Here is a 17,415-nt window from a genome sequence, read left to right as displayed (position 1 = left end):
ATTTGAATAGATCTGGATTTTTTCATTATCATTTAACGAATGATAATTTAAATATGAGTGTGTATGATTAAAGCCGAAATAATTAATGAAATCATCGTGATCTCGCCGGGTGACAGTAGCGTAAAAATTGTTGAATAACGCATGTTAACCTACTTAATCGGTGCTCGGAAATATATAGAAACAAACGCATTCAACAGTTCAAGAACGGATGTACAAAACGCGAAGAGATTTTCGGAAGAAAATAAAGAACGCATTTTTAATCCCTTCGAGCGCAACGATCATACATTGTATAAAATTACAGCCAAATGATTCATGAAATTATCGAATTCCCGCTGGGCACCAACAGCGTAAAATACCTCGCAAGTTAGCGGTAAACAACGCACGTATGTTACTCTGAAATCATCGCGATCTCGCCAGGTGACAGTAGCGTAAAAAAAGTTGAATGACGCATGTTAACCTAAATCAGAAAAAGAAACAAACGAATTTATTAGTTTGAATAGATCTGGTACAGATTTGCGTAAACAGGATGACAACCTCCCACATTCAATCCTGTCGCATATTTTCAAGAACGGTCGTACAAAACGCGAAGAGATTTTCGGAAGAAAATAAAGAACGCATTATTAATCCATTTGGGCGCAATAATCATACATTGTACATGTGTACAAGATTACAGCCCATTATGAAATCATCGCATTCCCGCTGGGCACCAACAGCGTAAAAATACCTAGCAAGTTACGGTAAACAAGGCTTTATGTTACTCTATAATTTGCCCCCATGTTTGCGCTGGTGTTTAGAAAAAGCTTAACAAACAAGAATTACAATAAAGAATTAACTTATCATCATAGTTCAGCCTCTATTTCTTCGTCTAATTCACAAATAATCTCCCTTTATTCTCCAATGATAACGCTCAATAATTGTGTAATAACAACGCAAAGGATATGTTTAAGTTTCATTGATGGGTATATGACGTCATGCTTATGTTTTTTCTTTGTGTTTGATGAGTACGGTTATAACGAGGTACCGGTTATAACGAGGTAATAATCGCCGGTCCCATGTGCACGGACCTCGTTGTAACGGGGTTTGTGGTTACATTGCGCAATCAATCTAGCAGCACATGAAGCGGGCAACAGCACGAGAGAAATGTACAGAAGGTGCTCAACGTCCTGTCTACATCACGACGTACCGAGTGCGCTGTACATCATAGCCCAGGCCCGCCCATCCAACTATACAGTTCAACTGCTTTGTGGGTCATTCCTTCTTGCCGAGCTCGCAGTGTGAAATGCATGCGTTATCATATGCACTACAGAAGCTACAGCTGTACTACAGCTAAGTAGAGGACGCAAGGCGTAATTAGAAATGAGACATCACGATTGGTAGGTGAATTGTCGATTTTTTTTTGGCGGCCGAAAAAATAGTAAATATCAAAAAAGTCGATGCGGCAACTGAAAATCGATGCGGGCGGGGAGCGGGCTGGGACGAGAATTATGAATTTCTTGGTATTTTCAGCGCCATTTTGAAAATAGTAAATAGTAAAAAAATCGATGCGGCGGCCAAAATCGATGCGCGCGAGGACGAGAAACTGGTTTCTTTTTTTACTTGGCCTAATGAAAGGAATATATGATGTCATCAAAACCAGCGCCATTCTTGACCCAGTTGCTGGTATGACGTATCAGTGCTCTCCCAGCCCACATGAAATTCCAGAAAAGCCCATCCAATTGTTTTGTTTTTTCCTTCTTTCTTTAGTAACTTATGATGGTTTGTTGTGGTGGTTGAGGGGTGGGGCGGTGGAAGAATAACCTTGATACGTCAGAGCGATCTCACTACGTCATGCTACACTGTCACGCCTCATTTCACTTCTGATCTTGTTTTCAGGGTCAAGCCTTGTGTGCATCCTACTCCAAGCAAACAGAAACTGTCGCCTGCTTCATTATACTCAGAGTCTCCACTATAGTCTACCACAGCTTTTCAAACACATATGGTTGCCTGGCAACACAATTTTTTTTCATGCACTCTATGAAAGCTGATCACAATGCATACCATCTGCCATGCATCTAGCTACATACTTCCTCATTGATCGGTTTATAGCTATTGTTTACTTGGCGACTGGCTGAAAGCATTGCATATTTTCATTACTGCCCTTAGTGTTGTGTGTTTATGTTTTGATTTTTCGCCTGCCTGGAGATAGCCAGCCAGCAGGGAACATCAAAACTGAAAGATGTCGAACGACAGATATATTTCTCTCTGTCGCAGGACTCCAGATCAGACCATACTTGCTGGCTGTCCAGATTGCCTTGCGTTTCCTGATAGCATTGTATCTAATTCTAACATTCGTTCAGGGATTTTTGTAGTGTGTTTACGCAGAGTCACAGGTTGGTATGATTTATGTTGAAATAGGTCAATTTGGTGAAACATACATGTATAGGGTACATGTATGTATATGTGTACATTTCATGCATGACTGCATACAGTATATCTCATCATGCAGTGTTTTGGTATGCCTCTGGAAGGTGTCACCGAAAGCACTGTTCTATTTGTCATGTACATTGTATGCAGAGGAATTTGATACTTCGAGTTGTACCAAAACTAAGGTGACATGAACAAGAAAAAAAGGTCGGGTTGTTCGCGACTCTTTCTGAATGTCCATTTGGTTGCATCCTTGTGCATTTATCATGTCTGTTTCTGAAATATCAGTAGACAGAAAATATATGCAGGCATATGTGCATGGATGTTTACATACAGGCTGTACAATATGCATATGATATGATCATATTGTAGCAAAGAATTGCTTGTGTTCCTCTAATGTTGTATCGTTTGCTTTTCTTTCAATGTCCTTCAGGAATACACCCTCTCCCTGTGCTCAGACAACCTTCATCAAGAGCGATTCAGCCCTCGTCTGCTCGACATGTTGGACGCGCAAATCCCCCAACTTGAGTACCAGTCGGGTGCGGTGATTGAGCGCGCCAGTCCGGAGCACCTCGTGTTGCGGGGCACCGATGAGAACATTGTGCGCGCACAATCTCTCATCACCAGCCTGTCGGAGGCACGACAGCTCGCTAAGAAGGGCGCGTCGGAGAACTTGGTGGCACACAGTGCCGTCGCACCCCCAGATTCATATGTGGAGAGCAGGGGTCCACGTAGTACCCCCAGAAGAGATTTTAATGACTCGGTCAGTCGCTCAAACATTGACGAAACAGATGGTTTGCTCCACAGGGCCACGGAATCCAGTCATCGGAGACTGCCGAGGCGAGAGGGAGGATCGGAGCTACAGGAGAAGGCGATGCCAACGGAGGGCTCACCTGCACCGCCGAGGGACACACCCCAGGACTCGGTCCAGGACACCATCGCTCTGATGCAGAAGCTGGGATACTCCCTGGAGAGCGTGGAGCAGGTGCTGGCCCAGGTCGGCGACCAGGCCTCCAGCAACGAGGTCCTCCAGAGGCTGCTCAGCCAGGCTCCGTCCAAGGTCGCCGAGGAGGACGAGGAGGAACACAGCGCTGGGGAGGAGGCTGATGTGGCCAGGTCTCCGGTATCCAGGGACGCCAGTGACGGTCCGATTCACTCGGACGACAAAGATGAAGACCCCTATCGCCCTGTCATCATTGATGGTAGCAACGTTGCCATGAGGTGGGTCTTATTTTCCTTTAGTATGAAGAGACTACACTCCATTTAGAGTTTTACACTATACTAAATGCATCAAACATACAAAAAAATCACACTGATGCTCACAAAGTGAGAACGTGTCTGAAAGTCATCTGCTACTTGTGGGCCCTGGCAAATAGTGAAGTGATTCTGTGTAGTAGATGCTTAAACAAGACAATAAATGTAGCCACCAGTATGTTTCCTTTTTTTCTGCATGAGCCAGTAATTTCACAATATTACTTGGATAATAGGAAGTCCATATAACAGAATTAGACTCTGCACTGGGCTGTCACTTACACATACACTGTATGTCAGACTCCTGGTCCATAACACTGCTTTTACTGCTGAATTCATGCTATTTCTTTCATTATAAGCAATCATGATTCTGTAATCAGAAACTAAACTGCAGTTATTCTATCTGTAGCAAACATCTCATCTCATGTAAATAGGAAAATAGTTTTCGACCACAATATATTGTTTGAGCTGAATCTAAATTACCAGAAAAAAGAATTGATCCGCATTGTAGATTTTATTTGGAGGTTGGTTTCAGGATATATACTGTAGATGTTCGGTGAGGCTGTTAGAAACACAGCCGTTGGAATAATTATTTTAACAAAGGGTCAGCGGCTGCCGACACATAATGTAAGGTTGGATCTATCTCTGAATAGCGAGCCTACTTTGTTGGACCTACTGTGTGCTTAAAGGACAAGTTCACCTTCATAAACATAAGGATTGAGAGAATGTAGCAATATTAGTACAACACATCATTGAAAGTTTGAGGAAAATTGGACTATCCGTTCAAAAGTTATGAATTTTTGAAGTTTTTGTGCAGTAACCGCTGGATGAGAAGACTACTGCAGTGTGTGAATAACTTAGATGTCACATGCGTACAACAATATAAGGAAAATATAAAGAGAATTTCGCAAAATTTCATCTTTTGCAAAAAGTACACATTCCCCCGACTCGTTACCGACAAATGTTATGGGTAATATTATTCCCCCTGCCTTTAGAAAGAGTCAAGTCAAGTGCTCTTTATTATGCGAAAAAAGTGAAAATATGTTGAATTTTCTTTACATTTTCTTTATACTGTTGTACGCATATGACTCACAAGCTGTAGTAGTCTCCTCATCCAGCGGTTCCAACACAAAAATTTTAAAAATTCATAACTTTTGCATCGATTGTCCAATTTTCCTCAAACTTTCACTGATGTGTTCTACTAATATTGTTGCATTCTCTCAATTCTTATGTTAATGAAGGTGAACTTGTCCTTTAAATTGTGTTAGCCCCTTACTCCTTCCTCCCCAAACGGCGGTTTAATCAAGTACAATGGCTGGATACCTCCGTCCTTTTGTAACTCACGTGTAGCCTCGGTTCTACCCCTTCTCTTTGGCAGCTACGGCAACAAGAATGTCTTTGCCTGCAAGGGCATCGAAACGGTGGTGCTCTGGTTCCTAAACCGAAAACACAAGGTCATCTATGTCTTCGTTCCGAGCTGGCGGAAGGAACAGTCAAAGCCGGAAACGCCCATCCAAGGTAGGCCAGGAAGTGGCGGCGCTTGTTGTGACGTAGACATCCAGGATACATAGCAGGAATGTGCCGATTTGATGTGTGCACCACATGACGTTTTTTTAAACGCTTCCATTTAAAGTTGAAACGTGGCATGAATTCCGTCCCTCACAGGAATTGGAAGTATACAGAATAATGACACAGTGCTACATGCATCTATGATAACGCTGTACTTTTGGTATACGAGAAAAGGGGGGGGGGGGTGGTAGCAGTCTTCTTGTATCTCTTTTCAACAACTTAACCTCAATTTCAGTTTGTTTTGAGATGTCCCCCCCCCCCTCTCCCCCCAGCCTACCATGTTGATTAGCCTATTCATGTTCCCTTTAACTTGTGTGCTGGCATGGGTAGTGCTCAATGTATAAAGTTTGTTGAAGGACAAAGTGACTTATCAATCTTTGACACAACCTGAACAGGAACAATGACAAAATCAAGCATGATTCAAAAGACATTAAAGCTATTGATAGTATACAGCATTTAATAGCAGGAGGTTGATAATGTCTGCTAGTTGTGTAAACGGCAGTTGAGCAGTGTCCGCATAGATGTTGTTGGTTCTTGTGCTTTGTGACCTACCCACAGGCACTGTGCACTCCTTTGTGTGATCAGTTCTGCTTTCTGTGCTTCAAAAGTCTGATAGAAACTAGTCTGCACTGTATCGAAAAAATGGCCATAAAAACAAATTTTTTGTATGGCTGAAATGAGTCATTTTGTATACTAGTATTGATATGAATCTCATAAATGATAAAGATTTGGTCTCGGTGTCTTTATGATATTGTTAAACAATGGAAAGTAGCATAAAAACTGTTCTGCTTTAGTAGAGCAAATCAGTTATTAAACAACACAACCTCGCTTTTTTGCTTTTTTTTTTTCCTTTTTAATCTCCTGACCTCAGAACACACCCATATTTGTTTTCTCTAATGGTGTTTCTCTTTCCGAACGTAGAGTTTTGAGACTTTACCTACATTGATTCTCCTCACATGAATGCCCAGACTTTATGGGTAACTTCAGTTGTTTGTGTACAGGGAGTTCATGTGTGAGTTTTGGCAGTGCGCCAATATCACATCAGCACTAGGTCTGTCTCCTATGTTTGTTTGTACCTTGTAACTTCCTGTTGCATATTGCCAGGAGCATTTTTTTTTCCAGTCCAACTTCCATTAATGGTACCAGGCACTATTAGGAGTGCCAGTGTAGGGATGTTTACTCATCGACAATGTTGAAGTCTCTTGGGATTAACATGACCCCAAGTCAAAAACCTTCAGCAGACATTAGTTCTACCTTCTTAATGGCTAAACCGAAAAAAAGACACCTTAATCCAAGTCAGTAGATTATCATGTTTGTCATTTGTTTGTGAGGCCATGGAATAAAACTCCAAGGTGAGACTAAGTGCTCTTAAAACCATCGCCTCTAAAAGGGTGTAGGATGATTTTTTGCTTTTGTTTCCTCATTTCAAAACTTTCATTTGTTGTTTCTTTTTCTTGATATATTCATTGCAAATTTGTCAGTATTGGCATTTAGGGAAAGGTTGGATGGATTTTTGAATATCCTAGGTTGTTTTCTTTGGGAAATATATGTACTAGATAACAAAAGAAATAATGCTAATGATAAGGCCATGCATGTAACAGGTGTAATTATTCCAGGAAATTTAGTCGGGGGGGGGGGGGGGGGGCAGGTTGTCACTGCTAGCCTTCTGACACTTGAGTCAAAATGAACTTTTGTAAGACCAGAAATTTTCATGCACGAGTATGTAACTCATGAGGAACCATGATTCGCAAAAGTAAAATGCATGCGAAAGTTTTTGTCTACACAATGTATTGAATGTGCGTACAATGCTGTACACCATCATTGTTGGCAATCCACAAAAGTTTCATGCCATGAAGAAGGCTGTTGGCTCCAATTAGTGAAAGTTTCATGCCGCGAACGTCTCTGGTTTTACGGTATGAGATATATATTCACGACTGCCACTATGCCTATATCAGTGATGCTGATTTTTCTCCTCTCAAACAACCAAACCAACAGATCAGGAGGTGCTAATCAAGCTGGAGAAGGCCCGCATACTGGTGTGGACGCCGTCGAGAAGGGTCAAAGGTCGACGCATGGTGTGCTACGACGACCGCTACATCCTGAACCTGGCCGTGGAGCTGGACGGCATTGTGGTGTCCAACGACACCTTCCGAGACCTGAGCGGCGAAAAGCCCGAGTACCAGAAGGTGATCGAGGAGCGGCTTCTCATGTACACCTTTGCCGGGAACAAGTGAGTGACTCTAAGCCTTAGTCCATGATTTCAGTCCAGGATTTGAAGGGTTCAAGATGATTCTCAATTCCTTTAACCCTAACTTCACTGGGGGGGGGGCCTCGGAGGCCCCCCCTCGACATTTCGCACGATTACTCTGCAACACACAATGCTCTCGCCGCGATGCTCCATGACTTTTTTCTTTTGAGTTTCCTGCACATTTTGACACCAAATTTGTGACGCCTTGGGGTACGGTTCTGAAGTTACATGAATTTTTGTACATGCACGTGAGACCAAAAATGGCTAAAAAATGTGATTTTGTGTACAAAGTCGATGCAAATTGAGTTTTTTCACATGGTTCATATAAATATGCTTATTTTTACTCTCAATGGCTAAAATTAGTTTGTTTTAGGAGTATTATGCTTCAAAAAGTGTCCGTGACAAATTTTGTTACAAAAAACAACAAAAACAAAAGGTCGAAAAAGCAAAGAAATACATAAGAAATTCATGAAACAATAAAATAAATAAGAAATTGATTTTGATACCGAATTTTTTTTCAAGTACATTTGCTAAGAATGCCACAAAGAATAATTATACCAAAAATGAGCACTTTTGGAGCTTTATTTACTGATTTAGATGAAAGATTCTGATTTCTCGCATAAATTATCATAATTAATCAAAATAAAATAAAAGAAGACTATTTTCTAAAATTTAAAAACACGATCTTGTAGATTACATCGCACACTACCATTGTGCAAAGTTCCGCGGCGATCGCGCGATCCACGGCCGAGATCTTAAGGGGGGGGGGGGCCCTTGAGGCCCCCCCCAGTCTTTTGAGCTACCAAAATAGCCCAGTCTTTTTAGGGTTAAAGCCTCAGTTTGTGATATGAGATTTTTTTTACCGGTTTTTATTTATTTTCATTTAGATTTTTCCTTTATTGCGCAGAGAAATCTATAGTGCTGTGAATGATGGGACTATTAAAGGTGATGTAGCTATCATTACTAGGCCTTCCCAAATATCTGAGAGATTTTTCTTACCAGCATGCATGCGAAAGCAGATTTATAAAACTGATCATACAGCCCTATCTCACTTCAAACTGTCACTACTCTGCACCTAGGAATAAGAGTAGTAATTTGATTTGATTTGATTTGATTGCTGGTTGTATTGTCCTGTCAACTGAAGGGGAATGATATTGCCCTTTTTAAAATATAAAGTTATTGTAACACTTGTTTTCCAATATGTCTGCCATGTCAGACGGTTATTACAGTTTGATACAAGAACCGCTAATCCTCATCTGGTGGTGAATCATAAATCCTCAGCTTCAAAAAATTTTGTAGAGAGAGCGATTCCCTATATTGCATGAACTGTATGAGTAATCACTTGGTGTTGCCAATTTGCAGATGATGAAATACATGCCAGTCAACGTGAGGGGGCATGTGCACAGATGTGTCCCTGACATTTACTTCTTGCCAAGTATGTGCAATGCCAATTCGTATTATCATGTGGTCGCAGTGTGCCGGAAGTAGGCGTTTGTTTATTCGTCAGGCCCTGGGGAATATTTTTTCTTTTGCTGCCAGCATGATCAAGATGTCGTCGTTAAATAGGCGCAGCTCCCTCTGTATTTCCTTGCATCTCTTATATATCTGAGCGAAAAATTTGATGGAACTCGTTAAATTCATTAGATGCTATGCATGCACAGAATTGAAGAGAGACATGAGCTTTACATCTCCTGAAATATATGGGTAATGTAAAGCCCGCCACACACTATACAACTCACAACTATACGACTGACAGACTTTGGATCCAAAATGAATCACAATATCCTCAGAATAAACATGCTCATTTATTTCAGATCCAAAGTCTGCCAATCATAAAGTCGTGACTCCATTGTATAGTGTGCCGCGGGCCTAAGAAGATGTAGAAGATTCTGCAAGTAAAACAATTAGGCATGAATTAAATGATTAAATAAAGAGATGAAATGAAAGATTTTTTTAAATTTTTTTAACTCTGCTCTACCAAATGAAACACTTTAATAGGATGAATGATTGGGGGGGGGGGGGGGGGGGGGAGCTTATCTTGCTCTTGATTTCACGGCTCACTGTCGCGAGCTAAGTCGAGACCGGCCCATGGTGATCGGACTCCTTGCGTGTTGTCCTACAGTGGGGAGATATCTCTTCCTTCAATCTCTCTATGGCCCTTCTGCAGGGATAGCCAGATTGTCGTATTAACCCGTGGAGGACGAGTCCTGAGTATACTCGGGCAGGTGTCTATGGGAAATGCGTGTTGTAGCAAAATCAGTCCGTGCTCAACGGGTTAAAGAGCTTTCACTCTTGAGCGATCTGCACAAAGAGGCTCTTGGTTGCTTCTCAGTGTGGCGCTATTCTCATAACAGGAAGTAGCGGAAGTTAGGAAGAAGACTGTTTATAAATTGCTTGGTGGATCGGGCTGTGTCACAAAAGACTGGAAAAGATAGTACTGCAATTTGCCTGATTACAGCAGCAATGTACACATTTTACATGTAGCCCTTTGGTCCAACAAATATTGTCGATGTGCAGTGTGATGGTCATTAACAGTGAAAAAGAATTTGGCAACAAATAGCATTCCTACTCCCCCTTTCTTTCCTCACTGGGTTAATAGAAGATGTCAGTTATTAAAGAAAGTGCCTAACAGAATTGAAGTTTTGGTGTAAGTGAAATGCCTCTGCCTTTGTGGCTTACATGTGTTTGTGCATCATTGTTTTTGTCTGCGGATAAAGGTGAGATAAATTCCCCAGTGCAGAGTGACAGAACAAACAACATGAAAACCCATTGCGGATACAAAAAGGAAGCCCTTTTACCCGTGTGTGGTCCATGATAGCAAAGAATCTTCAGGAAATATTGTTCCTACAAGCTTTTCCTGTGGATGTGTGGCTGACGCATGAAAAAAAAAATCATCCTATAAAATGTAAACTTTTGCTGAAATCTACAGAGTCAGAAGAAAATTCTTTCTAAATGTCAATGTCATCTGGAGCAATCAATGGCCAAAGTTAAAAAGTGATGCTCAAATAAATGACAACCCACATTGAACATTGAGTAGAAAGATGATATTTTCAAGTCACTTCTAACATAAACATCTACCTGTCAACTACATGTATTTCTGTTTTATAGGAATATTCTTCTTCTTTTAGCTTCCTCAAAGCTTTTATTCAACCTTACCTCCCTATTTGTGTGTGTATGTGTTTGCATGTGTGTGTGTGTGTGTGTTTGCGCATTAAAGAGTCATATTTTAGCAACATTTTTCCCATATGTATGTATATTAATTAGAAATCAGGGATGGCAGGTTGGCAAACTAAAATGTGAAAAACAGGCAAATATAAGGAACAAACAAACAAATGAACAGACAAACAAAAACCCTAACCGAACAAACCCTGGGTTGAGGTTCCTGGTTTTCCCAATTCTTGGTTGGGGAGGATTAGTCGTGGAATGAGATTACAGTTCTTGACCAAATCCTGGTGCTGTGGTGTGGAACTAACCTGCTCTCGAGGCCACTTAAACATGTAGGTGATATAGTCACCAGGTATTTACCAAATTATGTCCAGCGCTCATAACACAGGAGTATCCCATACCGATTCCAAGTGCGTAATTTCCATGTTCCAACAGAAAACTGTTTCCTGCATATACAGTGCATGTAGATTCTCTTTGATCGAATAACCCAACAGGGCATTTCTGTGTTTATATATTCATATATATATTTTTTTTTTTTTCTTCTGAAAATGGTATTGAGGATGTGAAATACAAGAGTATCCCATGTACAGATTCCAAATGCGTACTTTTCATCTTATCATAATTATCATTATTTAATTTCAAAGAACAAGCAGTTGTTGCATTTTCAAAGACAAGATTTTTCAATGACTGGGCAGAGTTTTGTCGAAAGTGTGCAACACTCAGGAGCAGATGTTGATCAAAACAAGGCAAAAGGCCCCCCTGTGCCTGCTCACTGCCAAAGTCAGTTTCGAGAAGCTCCGCTACTTCCCCTTTTGTTTTGAACAACAGGTGCGAAGGGGCGGAGGAAATCAAACATTCTCTTTCGCTGGCGAGCTTAATCCCCACCCAAACTGTACCTGTACTTCCTCGTAGCATCTTCAGTGCATTTTTACATAACTCTTTATTGATTTCTGAGACCACCTTAGTCCCATCTATTCCACCTATATTTGCAATATCTAAAGTTTTGGAATTTTTGCTTACATGATGCAACTCTAAAATGCCATATTGATCGCCTGTTCTGCTCGTATTTCAAAAACTGGGAAATGTTGATGTGTTTGCCATGCACTCTCTCTGTACTCAATGGATTTCCTTCCAGTTCCCCGATGCACAGTCAGCTTTATGCAAGGGATTCACATGAAAAGAAAGGCATTGTGCATTGTTCTGCTCACAAGCATTCGAGAAGGATCATGTAATAGTGTTACTATTTTTGTGCCAGAAAAGGGGAGGGGGAGGAGGAGGTTGAATGTGGTCTCTTTGATACTGCAGTTGGTGATTAAGCTAAGAGAAAGAAAGAACGATAACAGGGTACAATGTATACCTTGTGATATAAGAGTATACCTGAGCATATTCAATCTGTACTCAAATCGAGTAGCCAGTGTTTACCAGACATCCTCCTAAAATGTGTACTGCCTACGCACTCCTCGAGTTTCTATTCTGAGTGAATACATTAACGATAACATCATGTCGTGTGTTATCACACCATCCAATTTTCCGCTAAATGTCATCTCTAGATCCAACAATAGACGCCTGATGTTGATTTGCGTCACAGTTGTGGATGTAATTTTCATTTTAATGCTAACAGTGAGCTATGACAGTGTTCCTTGCTGTGCCTGAAAAAAATCCCACCAACAAACAAACAAACAAACAAACATTTTTCTGATTAGTGTAGGTGTTTCAACAGTGTCGATAAATGTTATGTCATGGATTGTGGTTATACCTTTAATTTGCAAATTGTTATTACAGTAAATATTTTTGGAATCAACTTTTCAATAACACCCCCACATTTTGGACCTATATATAAAAACCCACTGCCATTTTTGGCAATGTACAACGAGTGAAGTCATCTTCACGTGTCACTAGAAACATGCAGAATTGGAAAGAAGCACATTGCTTGTAGTACGTAGTGGCCCGTCTTCGGTGTGGGGGGGGGGGGAGGGGGCTGGGAGGAGCTGAGGAGGGGGAGGGGAAGTGCAAACATCCATTTGACCAAGTAGTCCTACAGATGTTGCAATCTTCATATTTTTTGTTCTGTTATACTCATGTTGTTGATTCTGTGTATTTATGCGGGCAGGTACTTGTACAATCTGTACCCTGGGTTGTGTGTAATATGCACCTGTTTGCACAGTACCCCCGTACCACTGTTGTGGAAAGCCATGCTCAGTGTGCTGTGAATGCCATACAGGTCTGTGGGAAAGCGGGATAAAAAGGGATAGGGCTTTGGAAAACAACAAGTGAAGATGGGGTTGCCCTTTACTATGGCCTTTGCGCCTGTGCTTCAGTGGGTACTCAAAGAGGCCACTTCAGTAGCCTCCTTACGAGTGCTTGATGCGCTGGTGGGTTCAAGTCACATAGAGAGACTGTGCTTGGAGTAATGACTGATTTCTGCCATTTTGTTGTGTGGGAAAGAGCGAGTGCTTTACAGTGTTTGTCATGTACACAGTGAGTGTCAGAAATGATTGTGAGAGCCATTTGAGCACGTGAGGGTCCTTGGCACTGTAGGAAAAGAGAAGTTCATCGTTTAATCATTTTCAAGTTTTAAACCAAAGAGTGAAACTAGCAGGATTCAACAAATTGTCTGCTTATATATCCAGTGCATTTCCTGTTTCTATACGTTCCCCCGAGGAAAAAAAAAAAGTATCGCAGTCTCACAATTTTTATCGTACATGTATGTCGTATTTAAAATTAGGCTATGATGTCACAGAAATGGAAGCAAGAATGCAGGGCTAAAAGCAGATTTTGTGAGCCCTAAACAGGTCCTAAATTTCTCAATTCTCCTCGCTTACATGTTCTTGTCAAACACAGTGAAGTGGACAGTGACAAGGGTCTGAAATGCTAAGACTACTGCCAGACATGAGTTCAAAGTCCACAGCTAAGGCACAGTATAGGCTGTGTTGTACAGGGGCTTTTTTCTGCAAGTGCACTGAAATAGGGGAGTTCCCCTTTATTTTTGCACAGCACTGCCTTGGCTTCCCAATGAAGCAAATAATTGCTTCGCTGTGCTGTCCTGTGCATGTTTTGGGTGTCGTGCACATGCACAATTGATTCTGAACACGTGTTGGACATGCCCCTTTAACAACATGAGTGAAATTGCTCATTCACAAATATGGTGACACACACTCTCTCACACAGACACACCTTATCTTTTTAAACACTTCCCCAAAGAGAGCTGGGGAAACTATGCAAAAGGTGAAAGTGCTGACATATTGCACTATAGTCATAGAGATCATCTAATTGAATCAGTGTGAATCATCCACAGATGAAGTGGTTAAAAGACAACTGATTCAATCGATGAACGTCTTCCCAGATGTCACATTGATGAAATTTTGATCTTGTTGTCATGAGAGCAGATTTAGGAAAAGATTTATGAACATGATTTTCAGAATCCCTTTTTCTTCTCTTTTTTTTTCCTTCACATTTGTGATAGCTAAGGACCAATATATGCAGATATTTTTTTTAAAGCAACACTTATACAACAACACTAATCATGCGATTTCTTTTAACATGATCTCTGATATTGCAAATATTTATGGTCCTTTTCTTTTTATTTTCTATTGCTGTAGATATGCCCTTTATTTATTTGATGTTGATAGTCTCTGTTGTTCTTCTGCATTGAAAATATGTTCTTATTTTGTTGTAAATAAGTTATAATTTTTACTGTATCATCTGTTGTTTTATGTTGTCAGGGACTTTCTGAAAAAACAGCACTGAGGTTGGCGATGAGTTTTTTAAAACCGTATTAAAAAAAAAAGAAACAAAGAAACAGGCAATTCTCATATTAACTTTGTTATTCGAAGGAAAATAAGAGATAATGATGCTCTGCCAAAAAGGCAGAAAAAAAAAATGATAGTGCAGAACAATAATGATAGAATATGATTTGAATAGAGTGCTTCTTGTCATGTATTGTGCAAGTCTCAGTATAAAGCATGCTGATTCATATTGACTGCATTGACCGTGTGTTGCAGGTTTATGCCACCCGATGACCCGTTGGGCAGGCACGGTCCGAGCCTCGAGAACTTCTTGCGCAAGACACCCGCCAAGCCGACGCCACCAGATGCAGCCGTGCCCCTATGGCAAGAAGTGCACCTACGGCAACAAGTGCAAGTACAGCCACCCCGAGCGCACTCGGAGCCAGAGACCCACCAGTGAGGTCTTGATGGAGAAGGATCGCTTACGCAAGGAGCAGCAGGTCCGTGACGAGCTGCAGGCGAGGGCCATGGAGCAGAGCCACATGCCGTGGAAGGAGAACGGGGTCCTTGGTGGGAGCGGCACGGAGCTCCTGGGGAGTCTCCCTATGGATAGCATCCCACTCCACGAGGGTGCCACCACATTGCCCATGATGAATCCGCCCAGACACACCTCGGGCATGAAGACTGTGCCTCTCACGGGATCGCAGCGCTCCGTCACCGCGTCCCGGCCTCCCGCCCGGGAAGATGCCGCGAGATTCCGTCCCAGCCCCCGCCCACCACCAGACGAACGGAATGGCCATGCCCCAGCCCCTCTCCTCCATGCCCGCGCAGTGGTCCAACCAGAGGATATCAGCCTATCACCCGCGGCAACCGGCCGAGCAGCTGCCCAACAGAGCCATGAGGACCGCGCCCCTCCCGCAGTACCAGTCCTACCAGAACCACCCCCCACAGCGGGAGATGAGGACGGCCCCTCTGCCTTCCCACCCTTCCCACGACTACTACAGCCACCAGGCCACCGGCTCGTCAAAGCGCATCTCCCTTCCATCTGCGGGATCCAACAACCATAGTCTCCCCCAACATCCTAGCTACCACGGGATGGAAGACTTTACCCAGGGCTTCCAGCTGATGAGTCTTCAGGATTCAAAGTGAGCAACCGCCTGCTTTTATTCATTTCTGTTTTCTTCTTGTTTTCTTCTCCACTTCCTCCTTTTCGTCAATCTTGCACAACTTTGACTTAGAGCCTGCTGTGCGTGTTCACCGCCACATTCACATCGTCAGGTTTTATTGTTTTGTGTGTTTTCTTCTTTCTGTGTGTATGCATAGAATGTTCTACTTTAGTGGTATACCGTCCACTTATCAGGAACAGCCACTGAGCTTGGATTGACATCGCATTAAAAGAAATACTGTAACGACGTATTCCTCAATACTTGGGCTGCGATGGCGTTATACACTACAGTCTCTATGGGATTTCCTCATTGTGGCCAGTTTAGCTGGCATGGTGTGTGTGCTCAACACTATTATTGTACTTGTGAGCTTGAGCTCATTCTCAAGTGCTGCCTAGTCCATCAGGCTGCGTTCACATAGAAGTATACTATTCGGGTATTTGGGGCTCGTTTTCGAGGGCACGCGAATAGCTTGCCTTGAACGATAGGATTTCCTCACACCGGTTCACACAAGAGGGCACTATTTGAAAGTACCGAATAGCATAGAATAGTATAGCGTAGTGGGAATCAAGCTTGTTCGATTTTCTTGCAGCGTATACCATCCCTCGTTTATGAAATAATGACAATTTTGATCTGGATTTGCCCTTTAGGAAAAATAAGCATGTAGACTGACATTCTGATGCAGTTTAGAAATTGTTAATAAGATTTGCTGGGATGTAGGAGGAAGAAATCCTCACTGCATGGGATGGTGAGTTGACGGTGCGGGTGATGGTGTACTGGGTGCCCGAATAGCGAATAGCGAATAGCGAATACCAAATACCGAATGCCGAATACCAAATACCGTATACTTCTATGTGAACGCAGCCTTACGAGCAACTCTTACACTCCATATTAAGTGAAAGTGACCTTGCTTGTCTTGATAGTAACCATGATATGGTCTTATTTACCCAGGTTGAAAATAACATAAAAAGAAAGTGAAAAAGCTTCATAAGATTATCAGCACTGACCATCTCAGACCCAGCCGTTAGTGTTTTTTGCTTTTGTGTTTTTACCCCAGCATTGACATGTACGCATTCTTTGTTGGATCAAAATGGGGAAAACTGAAGTAAAACGTCCTTGCCTAGGATTTGAATCTGACAAGGCCAGTGGTGTATGCATGGCAACACATTAATTACTGTTGTGCTAAGAAATGAGCAAAGCTGTGCAAACAGCCTTCCCGCCTCCCTCCCCCTTCCCCACACCCCACCCCACCCCAATGGCTGTTTGTGACACGAGTCTACCAACATTCGTTGTCTTTCAGGAAGCACTCCGTGGGCTACGAAGAGGAGAGGCACCACTCGTATCCTACCAGCAACCCGTACAGGAGGACGCAGCCTCCACCCAGGCCAGCCATCTCGGGTGACTTCAACAGCCAGGTGAGCACAAATCATCGAGAACTCTTTATGAGTGGTGCCATTGTGTCATAAATATTTGGTTAGTGTAATCATGTGTTAAGATGCTGAATAAATGGAGGGGAAAGAGAGAGAAGATGAACATTTTAACAAGGAATAAAATTCCATCTTGGCTAATTACAAGGGATATCTCAAAAGCACAGCAAGAAACAGCAACAGGGAATGGGGGAATGAAATATCCTCAATTTGGGATTTGTGAGCATGCATAGTCAAATCCTAGCATTGTGTTCTTGCACTGAGTCTTAAATTTCTGTCATTCTCGTGATACATTTCATTTGCAGGCAGCTGTGAGTATGGCTTTGGAGGATGAAGGCTATTTTTCACCGCTTGCAGCTCACCCTCAGTCCCAGCCAAAGAGTTTCATGTATCCCTCCTCCTCCCCGTCGCCGGCGTCGTCCTCTTCCTCCATGTGGGGCCCGCCCCTGCTGCCGGGCGGCGGG

General features: G+C 42.3%; 1 pseudogene; it reads left to right on the top strand.

The window, feature by feature from the left end:
- Nucleotides 1–2,245: 2,245 nt before the first annotated feature.
- Nucleotides 2,246–16,939, top strand: LOC139710570 (uncharacterized; annotated as a pseudogene).
- The last annotated feature ends 476 nt before the right edge of the window (nt 16,940–17,415 follow it).

The sequence above is a fragment of the Diadema antillarum genome, unplaced genomic scaffold, assembly GCF_040938485.1.
Source record: "Diadema antillarum isolate AM-2024a unplaced genomic scaffold, OU_Dant_1.0 seq00001540_RagTag, whole genome shotgun sequence".
In the NCBI taxonomy this organism is placed as follows: domain Eukaryota; kingdom Metazoa; phylum Echinodermata; class Echinoidea; order Diadematoida; family Diadematidae; genus Diadema; species Diadema antillarum.
The sequence above is the reverse complement of the archived record's forward strand: the minus strand, read 5'-3'. Positions and strand labels throughout refer to the sequence as shown.